A 12,690-nucleotide genomic window follows, 5' to 3' on the forward strand; every position below is an offset into this window, starting at 1 on the left:
AGGACTCGAAGGTCCAGGAATTAAGGTGTGGAAATGGGAGTGGCACCACTCACTATTATCCCTAGTGACCCGTGAGCAAATGTTTGCCTCCTGTTCCCTCAACTTTATGTTCTGCTGGCCTAGAGATCTTACTTCCAGAAGGAAGAATGTTTCCACCAAGACACACAATGACTCCACTGACCCGGAAGTTGGGTTGGCACCCAGGCACTTTGGGCTCCTCGTGCCTTGGAAACAACAGGCAAAGAAGGCAGTTATGGTGTTGGATGGGGCGATTGATCCTGACCTCAAGGGGAAATTAGGCTACTCCTCCACAGTGGAGGTAGGGTATGGGATGCAGACATACTAAGGGCGTCTCTTAGTGTTACCATGGCCCACAGTCAGAAAACTGCAACAAGCCAATCCAGGCAAGACTACCAGTGGCCCAGACTCTTCAGGAATGAAGGTTGGGGTCACCCCACCATATAAAGAAACATGACCAGCTAAGATGCTTACTTAAGACTAAGGGAATAAGAATGGGTAGTAGAAGTAAGGCGTTACGAATACCAGCCATGACCACACGACCAGTTACAGGGACAGGGACTATAATCATCATGTATTTCCTTCTTATTTTGCTATGAATGTGTGTGTATGTGTGTGTTTTCTTTCCTCTCTTATTCCTTTATCATGTTACTTAAGATATAATGACTCTGTATCCTAGTATTTAAGAATTGCTAATTTTAGGGATGCCTGGGTGTCTCAGGGGTTGAGGGTCTGCCTTCAGTTCAGGATGTGATCCCGGAATCCCAGGATCAAGTCCCACATCAGGCTCCCTGCGAGAAGCTTGTTTCCCCCTCTGCCTGTGTCTCTGCCTCTCTCTATGTGTCTCTCATGAATAAATAAATAAAATCTTTAAAAAAAGAATTGTTAATTTTACATCACGGTATTTATGTTACAGAAAACCAAGGAGATGAGCAAATATCACTCAAGGATATTACCTCCTCATCTGGGGATGGAGTCGGCATGTTTTCCGTTGTACACAGGATAGCTGTAACGTGTCGGCGGAATTATGACCTTGTTCATGTTTGTTCGGAGATAAGTATGGTTTAGAAGATTCAGATGGTGCCAGTTTGACAAAGGGTAGAGTGGTGAAGGTGAATTTTATGGCCATGGGGTGCCCAGATTAAACGTTATTTCTGAGTGTGTCTGAGAGAGTGTTTGTGAGTAAGATTAGTATTTGAATCAGTGAACTCAGTATAGTAAATTGCTCTCTCTTATGTAGGTGCCCACCATCCGATCCACCGAGGCCCTGAATAGAACAAAAGGTGGAAGAAGGAAGAATTTTTCCCTTTTCTCTTGCCTCTCTGAGCTGAGACATCTCACCTCATCTTCTCCCGCCCTCAGACTGGGATTCGCACCACTGGCTTCCCTGGCTCTCAGGCCTTCAGAACTTCACCTTCAGCTCTCCCGGGTGTCCAGCTTGCAGACAGCAGACCATGAGATTTCTCAGCCTCCAAAACTGTGTGAACCAATTCTTCATAGTAAATCTCCCTTTATATACGTGAATATCCTATTTGGTTCCACTCCACTGGAGAATGCTGACTGATAGAGTTCCTAAAGTAATATTGGGCATTCAAGAAACATGCAAACCTCACGTCCAAATAAACTCTGGATTCTATATAGATGTAGGAGAAATATATATATATAAAAGTACTAAATGAAAATAGTGGTAAATATTTACAGAATCTTAAAAGAAAGAAGTTTTTCCTGAATATGACTCCAAAAGCAAAACCCACGAAAGCTGGCTATGAGTACCTGAAGTATATATAACCTCTGTGTGGCCGATAAGAAAAAATAATACAGATACCAATTTTTAAAAAGCAGATAATTATCTCATATTCACTGTACTCCAGGAACTGTTGTAAGCACTTTATGAAATCATCCGATCCCCGTAACAAGCCTACAAAGTGTTAACTCGACTTCCAATTACAGATGAAAAATAAAGGCTCTTGTAGGGGAAGGAATGTACCCAAAGTCACACAGTTAGGAAGCGATAGGGCAGTGTGACTGCGTGTGTGCTCTCAACCACAAAAGAAACACACACCACAGACTGGAAAACCTGAGAACATTTCTTGAACCATACACAAAAAGCAAAGATTGGTATCTTTATGACGGTAATACATATACGCACTCTTACCAACGAGAAAAAGACAAACACTTCAATAGAAAAACAGGCAAAGGAAGTAATTTAAGAAGGCAATCCACACAGGAAGTAATTCAGCCAATGCTTGTTAAAAAAAAAAAAAAATTCAGCCCCCCCCACCCCAGTTATCAAAGAGAGGCAAATTTAAACAAGGCAGCTTTCCACTCGATTGAACTGGCTGAGATCCTAAAGAAATTGTCTCCATGGCAGAGAGCATTGCAAGTTGGGTCCTTCCAGAAACAGAGTCTGAAATGGAGTTAGTGAGCAATGGGGTATTTATTAAGGACTGGCCCTTGGATCAATACCTGTGGAAGGGAGGTGGGGGAGGCCAGGTCAGAGAAAGAAGGAAGACTTTGACACAGACATGGTGATAGCTCCCACAGGGAATGCCTGAGCTGGAATGACCCATGAGCAGTGTCCTCAGTTGGGTGGAGTTGGCTGATCTCTTTGCCCCTGCATTGATATATCACTGAAGGGAGCTGCCTGGTGGAATGGTCATGACTTTGGATGAGGTGGCTCTTTGCAGCTGAGCAATCCTTGAAGGGGCTGACAGCTGAAGGCACTCCCAGCAGCTGGGGTGACAGGTCCTTCCTGGAAGAGGAATCTGGGTGACTCATCACAAAGATACAGAAAAATCCATATTGGAAGTCCTTTCAATATGCCACCCATTTCTCCATGCTCCATGACAGAGTTTAATGGGGGCTAGACTTCTCATTCTTGTAAGACCTCCTCTACTTCTGCCCCCTACTCTCACATCCCACCATGTCTTCTCTGGAGACAACCAGGGCCTCTCCCAAGATCCCCCGTACCTAGTGCTCCACTTCTGGGAACAGCGTGTACTGTTGGGAGAGCTGATTGCTCCATTTTCTGACATTCTGCATTCTGGTTGTTAAACCATTGGTAGCTTAAAATGAGCCATCGTAGGAGTATTTATACCATGGAAATGGGAAAAGGCTGTAAGTCAGGTCAAAAGAGCATTGTTAACTGTTCAGTTCTGTTCTCCTCATAGAGCAAAACTGCCCAGGCTTTTGGACCATCCCTAGGGACCCTAATCCCCATAAAGCTCTGCCCATCTTGGAATCCAGCCCCATCCTCTATCCCTCCTCGACTACCAAAGGCCTTTACTGTGCCCCCTACACCTTAATATACACCATGAGCAAGAGAATCTCTCTCTTCTAAGTCTTCTCCATGGACTTGCTCTGGCTGGAGCCCAGCCCTCTATGGCACCACCCTTGCTCCTCATGTTTCCTTCCAGATTACCACCCCTCCCACCTTCCCCAAACTCTCCAGCTCCTGGTTGCAACTGTCTGCTAATCCCTCTTACTTGTTCCTAGAAGATTTCCACTCCTGGCTCATTGTCACTTGTCCTAACCGCTCCTGTCCTAAATCTTGGTGATTTAACTATCTACAGAGATGACCTCTCCATTCTTTAACCTCCATGCCTCCAGTGATCTTGTCCTCCACACTTTCTTAGCCATTCTCCCCACGGTCATTCTCTAGCTGTGTGCTGTCCAGCTCAGGTGCCACAAGCTGCTTGAAACTGGTCCAAAATGAGATGTGCTGTCAGTATAAAATACAGATTTCAAGGCTTAGCATAAAATTTTTTTAAATATCTCATTAATACTTTTTAAAGGTCTTAATTAGTCTTAAGATTTTTTAAAACTTTTTTCCAGCTTTAGGGAGGTATAATTGACGAATAAGAATTGTACATATCACAGTGGATGATATGATGTTTTAATACACGTGTGCATTGTGGGAGGATCACTACAATCAAGCTAATTAACATATCCACCACCTCATATAGCTGTGTGTGTGTGTGTGTGTGTGTGTGTGATGAATGAGAACATATAGGACCTACTCCTTTAGGGGCCTCTGGGTGGCTCAGTTGGTTAAGTGTCCGACTCTTGATTTTGGCTCAGGTCATGATCTCAGGGTTGTGAGATCAAGCCTCAGATCTGTCCATAAATAAAGGAGTCTGCTTAAGATTCTTTCCCTCTCTAAAATTAACAAGGCAGGAAACCACAAATGTTGGAGAGGATGTGGCGAAAGGGGAACCCTCTTGCACTGTTGGTGGGAATGTGAACTGGCGCAGCCACTCTGGAAAAATGTGTGGAGGTTCCTCAAAGAGTTTAAAATAGATCTGTCCTATGACCCAGCAATTGCCTTGCTGGGGATTTACCCCAAAGATACAGATGCAGTGAAACGGCAGGACACCTGCACCCCAATGTTTATAGCAGCAATGTCCACTGTAGCCAAACTGTGGAAGGAGCCTCGGTGTCCATCGAAAGATGAATGGATAAAGAAGATGTGGTTCATGTATACAATGGAATATTCCTCAGCTATTAGAAACGACAAATACCCACTATTTGCTTCAACATGGATGGAACTGGAGGGTATTATGCTGAATGAAATAAGTTAATCGGAGAAGGACAAACATTATATGGTCTCATTCATTTGAGGAATATAAAAAATAGTGAAAGGGAATAAAAGGGAAAGAATAAAAAATGAGTGGGAAATACCAAAAAGGGAGACAGAACATGAGAGACTCCTAACTCTGGGAAATGAACTAGGGGTGCTGGAAGGGGAGGTGGGCGGGGGATGGGGGTGACTGGGTGACGGGCACTGAGGGGGGCACTTGATAGGATGAGCACTGGGTGTTATTCTATATGTTGGCAAATTGAACACCAATAAAATATAAATTTATTTTAAAAAAGATTCTCTCCCTCTCTCTCTGTCCCTCCCCCTTCTAAAAAGAAATATCTACTCTTTTAGCACATTTCGAGTATACAATAGAGTATTATTAACTGTAGTCAAGTTGCCCCGCTGTACATCTAAGCTTTAGGCCTTACTCATCCTGCACAACTGAAACTTTGTAAACTTTGACCACCATCCCTATTTCCCTCATTCCCAGCCCCTGGCAACTACCATTCTATTCTGTCTCTATGACTTGAACTTTTTCAGGTTCCACGTATAGATGAGGTCATGCAGTATTCATTTCTGTGCCTGGCTTATTTCACTTAGCATGATGTCCTCCAGGTTCATCCACATTGTCACAAATGAGAGAATCACCTCCTTTTCTATGGCTGAATAATATTTCATTGTGTATATATATCCCATTTTCTTTACCCATTAATCCTTTCATGGACACTTAAGTAGATCTCATATGCTGGCTATCTGAATAATGCTTCAATGAACATGAAAATGTGGAAAACTCTTTGAGATACTGAATTCATTGGCTTTTGATATATACCCAGAGTGGGATTGCTGGATTGTATGGTGGTTCTGTTTTTATTTTTTTGTGGACAGTGGGTGCACCAGTGCACCAGTTTGCATTCCCACAGTGGGTGCATCAGTTTGCATTCCCACCAGCAGTGTGCAAGGGCTCCCTTTTCTCCACATCCTCGCCAACTCTGGTTATCTTTTGTCTTTTTGGTAATTCTAACAAGGTGAGGTGGTATCTCATTATGGTTTAATCTGCATTTCCCTGATGATTAGTGATGCTGAGTATTTGCTGACATACCTGTTGGCCATGTGCATGTCTTCTTTTGAGAATATATATTCAGGTCCTTTGCCCATTTTTTCACTGGGTTATTTGGTTTGGTATATATATATATATTGAGTTAAGTTCCTTATACATTTTGGATCTGAACCTATATCAGATGTATGGCTTGCAAGTATTTCCCCCCATGCTGTAGGTTGTCTCTTCATTCTGTTGATGGATGGCTCCCTTCACTGTGCAGAAGCTTTTCAGTTTGATGCAATCCCATTTATCTATTTTCACTCTTGTTGTTTGTGCTATTAGGGCCAAAAACACCACTGCCAAAAACAATGTCAACAAGCTTTTTTCCCTATGTCTTCTTCACTAATAATTTATAAAACTTAATTGCATGTTGGAACGATTATCTCTGGGATGTACTGAGTCAAGTAAAACGTGTTATTTAAATTATTTTTGCCCATTTATTCTTGTTTTTTTTTTTAATTTTATTTATTTATTCATGAGAGACACAGAGAGAGAGGCAGAGACATAGGCAGGCTCCATGCAGGGAGCCTGATGCAGGACTCGATCCCGGGAGTCCTGGGATCACGCCCTGGGCCAAAGGCAGACGCTCAACCGCTGAGCCACCCAGGTGTCCCTCTTTTTGCTTTTTTAATGTTGCCACTAGAGAACTTCTAGCTGCCTATGTGGCTCACATTTGTACCTCCCGCATTACCTCTGTCAGACCACACTGCTCTAAGCTCTTGCTATTTACCCAAACTGTCACTCCTTCCATAATCTCAGTTTCAAGCATGCCACCTTGACTACCATCTCTCATCATTCCAACTCATGCCATTAGTGCCCTTATATCAACAACTTCCAAGCTCACTGAGATCTACAAGTCATCAGTTAGCCTTTCCACTTGTTACCACCACTATTAACTCTATCATATGTCTTCGCTCCCCTTCTTCCCAGCTGGAATTCCACGGTCTGTCATCACAGCCCTGTCTCATGTGTATCTTTCAGCTTCCTCATCTGTCTCTCACTGCACTGCAAACACTTGGGAAAACCTCTAACCTGGTTAATTAGAACACCATGCCAGCACCTGTTAGGCTGAATGAGGCTGCAGGAAAACTCACAGACATGGTGACTGGTCTCATTTTAAATTTCATATGCTGAACTCAAGTACTCCCTTAATGCAGACTGGCCATCCTACTACATTTCTACTCTTCTCCTCAAAATCCCAGCATTTCCTTCCCCGTTTCAACACTTCATGCTCGGCTGATGACTTATTTCCTATTTCAGTGAGAAAGGGAAGTGAGACAAGGAGAACAATGAACAGCTCCCCACCACATCTGCCCAGCCACCCTGCCCCGTCATCTCCTGGCTGTGCCCTAAACACCAACCCCTCACTTATAAACTAGCTCCCCACCCCCTTCAGCAACTTTCTACCATCCATCATGTTCCCTCTCTGTTGGATAATTCCCATTATATCCCATTTGAAAAAAACCTCTGGATTTCTCATTAGACTTCCTCTTTTCAGGAAGAGTCTTTGAAAGTGTCAATTCTCACTCTCACCAATTCCTCTCTTCCCATTTTCTCTTAGACCCATTTCAGTCAGGCTTCTGCCTCTTACTGGTGCAATGAAACTCTTCACTGACTTCTCTATTTCACTTGGGACAAAAGCTAAAGTCCTTACAATGACCCATACGCCCTATATGATCCCTACATGATCTGGTCTCCCATCATTATTTCCCCTCAGCAGCCACCATTCTATGGAGCAGTCAGGCCAACTATTTTGCACCCAATATCATAGAGAACCTGGAAAACATGTGTGGGCCACATGAGGACTAGCCACAAGAGGACTCAGAAACTGCCCACCTGATATGCCCCCACAGCCTCCAGTGGAGGAATGGAGGACATGGGGCTGTAAAAATCTGATTGACCATGCATTTTAACCTAATAAACATGAGTTTCTCAAAGAACTATTTGGATTATTGTATTAGACTAAGGTCACTACACTGGACTCTCATTGTCTCCCCTCCTTATTACCCAGCAGATGGTACCTCCCAAGAAAGATCAAATTAAGTAGGAAAATAAAGAAACTCTGTTTTCTTTGTACATCTTATATATTTGTGAGTGATTTTGTGACCCTGCTACATGTACACATATGCTTAGGGGAAAAAAGGTGACAAAATATACACCAAAATGTTAGCAGTGGTTATGAATGAGTGGTTTTTATGTTCTTCTCTTTTTGTTATTTTCTGATTTTTTCATGAGTGTGAGCTAATTTTATAATTAGAAGAGTATTTTCAATTTTAAAAGAAAATGGACCAAATAAAAATGTTTTGTTTTCTTAAAAAAAATAAAAATAAAAAAATAAAAGAAAATGGAAGCTTTCACCCCCAAGCAAAATGAAGTAATAGACACTAGATTTACCCTCCTTCCTGAAACAACCAAAATAACCTGGACCAAGTGTATGAAATAAAAGTTCTCGACTCATTGGATATCAGACAATAAAACACAATAATCTTTGAGAATGTGGGAATAAGTGCCATGAACTCCAAATTATCTAATCTTACTTCCTTGAGAAGATTTCCAAGCCACAACAAGGAAAGGGGTACCCAGTAGAATTTGGCAGACTTCTTGAGTTGAGGAGACAGAGTGGAGAGTCTAGGGAGAACAAGATAGCTAGAACTCTTAGGGTAGAGTATCAGATAAGAGAGAGCTGAGCAGAGATAGAACCCAAAGATCTGCAGAGTCCCCCTCAAGCATTCAGTAAAGAATTGATCAGCATATGCCTCTGAGAAAACAATCCAAAAGGGGGCAGGAACCATCAGAAAGGACTAGGGGTGACAGTGCCTGGTATTCACACAGGGCTGAGAATAGTCTCTCTTCCAACTAACCAGCCTGGAAAATTCCTACCTATAAAGCATAAGGTAAAATATTCAAGAAGACCTTGCCTCAGTAGTGGGAAATAATTAGGCCTAAAATAAAAGCTATTATATGCCCACCTAAGGTATCATAAATCAAACCCAGAGGGGGTCAAACTGTGTCTAAGTAACTTAACATATTCCAAAACAAAGTTAAAGAACACTTATAACAATATAAAATATCCAGCACCCAACAAGATAAAATGGATGATATCTAGCATCCGATAAGAAAATTCTAGACGTGCAAAAAAGCCAGAAAACACAAGAATGAGTATACTTGATGCACCTGGGTGGCTCAGTTGATTAAGCATCCAACTTTTTATTTCAGCTCAGGTTCTGATTTCAGGGTTGTGAGATCGAGGTTTGTGTCAGGCTCCACAGGGAGCCTGCTGAAATTCTCTCTCTCCCTTCCCACCTGCCCAACCCTCTCTCTCTCCCTCTCTAAAAAAAAAATGGAGGAGGAGGAGACTACTCAGTCGATCAAAATCACCTCAGAACTGAGATAGATGAAAGAATTAGTACACAAAAACAGTAAAAGTTATTAAAACTGTATTCCATATGTTCCAATGTCTCATAGAGACACAGACATAAAAAAGACCCAAGTCAACTTTTTAGAAATAAAAACTAAAATATGTGAAATGAAAAAGAACACTTGATGAAATTAATGGCAACTGACATTAAAGAAGAAAAGATTAGTTAATTCAAAGACAGCAACAGAAACTATCCAAAATAAGACACAAAAGGATAAAAATAAAAGTGAAGAGAACATGAATAAGCTATGGGCAGCTTCAAGTGGCCTAACATACATATAGTTAGAACCCCCAAGTGACAGGCAAGAAGGTTCAGAAAATTTAAAAAAAATAATGGCCCCAAATCTGCCAATTTAATAATAACTATAAATCCAAAGATCCAAGAATCTCTCAACAAATCCAAAGTCCAAATAACAGGATAAAAACTCGATGAAATCACATAATATTCAAATTGCTCAAAACCAGTAATAAAGAGAAAAATCTTAAAAGCAACTAGAGGAAAACAAACACATCATGCGCAAAGAACAAAGATAGAATGGCAGCAGATTTCTCACCAGAACAAATGCATGCAAAAAGAGAATAGAACAACACCTTTAAATTACTGAAAGAAAATACCTGTCAACCTAGAAGTCTAAAGTCTATGCTGAGCAAAAACAATTTTTTAAGGAAAGCAAAATAAAGACAATTTCAGACATACACAAGCTTAAAGAATTTACTAACAGATCTGCATGATAGGACATGTTAAAGGATGCTAGTTAAGGGGAAGGAAAATTATTTCTGGTAAAAATATGGATCTACACAAAGGAATGAAGAGCACTGGAAAGGTTTACATGAATTAATAGCTAAGATTTTTTTTCTTATTCTTTACTATTCTTTAAGATGTAATTTATTATCTAAACAAAACAAAAATGATGTGTTGTGAGATTTATAACATATGTATGAATAAAATGTATGACAACAACAGAAAGGCCCCAAGGAGAGCTATGGCAGTATATTATTATAGGGTTCTTATTCCATATGTGAATATACATGACATAATATCACATGGAGGGAAACTGTAAAAAACAGCAAGATTATCGACAACCTAACCATATCAAAAATCACACTATATGTAAATGGTCTAAACACCCTAATTCAAAGGCAGAGATGGTCGGATTGGATTAAAAAGCAACACCCAACTATTTGTTGCTTACAAGAAATGCAGTTTAAATACGAAGAAATTAATAGGCTAAAGGTAAAAGGAAGGAAATACCCATACCATGCCAACATTGGTCAAAAGAAAGTTCAAGTGGCTATATTAACATCAAAGTAAATTTTAGAGCAAAAGGTATTTCCAGTGATGAAGGAAATCATTTTGTAATGACAAGGTGCTAGTTCATCAAGAGGACATAAGAACCCTAAGTGCTGATGCACTTAATAATTGAGCTCTAAAATACAAGAAGCAAAAACTGTTAGAACAGCAAGGAGAAATAGACAAATCCCCAATCATAGTTGGAGATTTCAACAACTTTTTCAAGAACCAATAGAATAAGTGGACAGAAAATCAACAGAAATACATCAGAGGTGAACAGCATCATCAACAACTTGACCTGACATTTATTAAACACTTCACCCCAAAACCAGAAAGGTACACATTCTTTGCAAGTGCACATGGAACATTTATCAAGATAAATCATATTCTCGTCCAAAAAACAAGTATCAATAAATTTTAAAGAATTCGTGTATGCTCTCTGGCTACAGTGTTATCAACTAACAAATCAATAGCAGAAAGATATCTGGAAAATCTCCGGTTTTTTGGAAGCTAAATATACTTCTAAATAACCATGGATCAAAGAATAAGTCCAAGAGGCAAGCAGAAAGTTTTCTGAACTGAAGGAAAATGAAAACAGAATGTATAAGAATTTGGGGGAGGGCAGGTGCTGCTCATTATGGACTGAATTACGTTCCTCCAAAATTGAAGTCTTGACCCCCAAAGTGACTGTATTTGGAGATGGGGCCTTTAGGGGGGTTATCACAAGTGTGAAATCCTAACATGACAGGGCTGGTGTCCTGAGAAGAGGGGGAAACACCACACAGGCTTCTCTCTGCACACATACAGAGGAAAGGCCATGTGGGGACCCCGCAGGTCACTGGGAACACAGCTCTCCTCAGAAGCCAGCCCTAAAGTCACCTCAATCTTGGTAGTGTAGCCTCCAGAACTGTGAGAAAATTAATTTCTGTTTTTAAGCCACCGGTCTGTGGTATCTTGTTATGACAGTGAGCTGACAAACATACCATTAAAACGGTACTTGGGGGAAATTTATAACATTAAATGCTTAGGCTAGAAAAAAAAGAACAATCTCAAATTGATGACCTAAGCATCCACTTTTAGAAACCAAAGGAAGAAGAGCAAATTTAACCCAGAGGAAAGAAAATAAACATGATTAAAGTGGAAATCATCATAATACAAAACAGAAAAAAAAACATAGATTAAAATCAATAAAACCAAAAGCTGATTCTTTGAGAAGATCATGGAAATGAATAAACCTCTCACTGGACTGATCAGGGAAAAAAACAAAAAAAAAACAAAAAAGACACAAATTACCAAACTCAGGAACAAGAAGGGTGATGATATCACCAAGGACCCTGCAATATTAAAAAGATAGTAAAGCAATATTATGAGCAATTTTATTTTTTTAAGATTTCTTTATTCATGACAGCCACAGAGAGAGAGGCAGAGACACAGGCAGAGGGAGAAGCAGGCTTGCAGGGAGCCCAACGTGGGACTTGATCCCGGAACCCCATCACGACCTGAGCCGAAGGCAGATGCTCAACCCCCGAGCCACCTAATCGCTCCTATGAACAATTAGACAATCCAGATGAAATGCGCACATGCCTTGATTGACACAAACTATCAAGATTCTCTAAAAAAGAAGTTGATAGCCTGAATAGCTTCCTCTATCATCTGTTTTTCTATCTAGTCTCTATCCATCATCTTTTTCGACGAAAGAAATAGCATCCACAGTGAAAGACCTTCCCTTAGAGAAAACCAGTGAACTCTACAAAGGAGGCGACCACACTCATTCTATAAAAATTCCTCTGGGATACCTGAAAAAGAGATTTCCCAACTTATATGAAACCAGTATGACCTTGATACTAAAACCAAAGGTATTACCCCAAAAAAAGAAATAAAAGAAGAGACTCCAATATTCCTCCCGCACCTAGACACAGAAATGCAAACAAAATTGTAGCAGATGGAGCCCAACCACCTACAGAAGAGGACAGCATGTCATGGCCAGGTGGGGCTCATCCAGGATATAGGGCTGCGTTACTGATACGTGCTCCCATAGAGATGAGCCTCAAGGTCATGATGCTGAGGGAGAGGAAACAGACGTAAAATGAGGATATACTCGACTTATGTAAAATTCTAAGAAATTCTATATAATATATAGAAGAGAAAGCAGATCAATGGTTTGCCTGGGGTTGGGGGACCAGGAGAAGGACAAGGAGGACCCTAAACATAAGGAAACTCTGGGAAGCCAAATCTGTTTGTTATCTTGATAATTCTAAAGACTTCTTAGGCGTGTGTCGATG

General features: G+C 40.8%; 2 long non-coding RNA genes across 3 annotated transcripts in view; both read right to left on the reverse strand.

Moving 5' to 3' along the window:
• The window catches only part of LOC144321175 (uncharacterized), a 421,562-nt gene that overhangs the window by 254,777 nt on the left and 154,095 nt on the right, over positions 1-12,690 (reverse strand). The gene's annotated exons all lie outside the window — the stretch shown is intronic.
• Positions 1,891-12,690, reverse strand: part of LOC144321165 (uncharacterized) — a 28,662-nt gene continuing 17,862 nt past the window's right edge. The window contains exons 4-5 of one of the 2 annotated variants that reach the window (XR_013386928.1): positions 2,989-3,739; positions 1,891-2,770 (exon numbers count right to left, since the gene is read on the reverse strand). This is a non-coding gene — a long non-coding RNA (uncharacterized LOC144321165). Of the gene's footprint in view, positions 3,740-12,690 lie in introns of both variants that reach the window. The other variant, XR_013386927.1, reaches the window with a different exon arrangement.

This window comes from Canis aureus, chromosome 9 (genome assembly GCF_053574225.1).
Source record: "Canis aureus isolate CA01 chromosome 9, VMU_Caureus_v.1.0, whole genome shotgun sequence".
Lineage (NCBI taxonomy): Eukaryota > Metazoa > Chordata > Mammalia > Carnivora > Canidae > Canis > Canis aureus.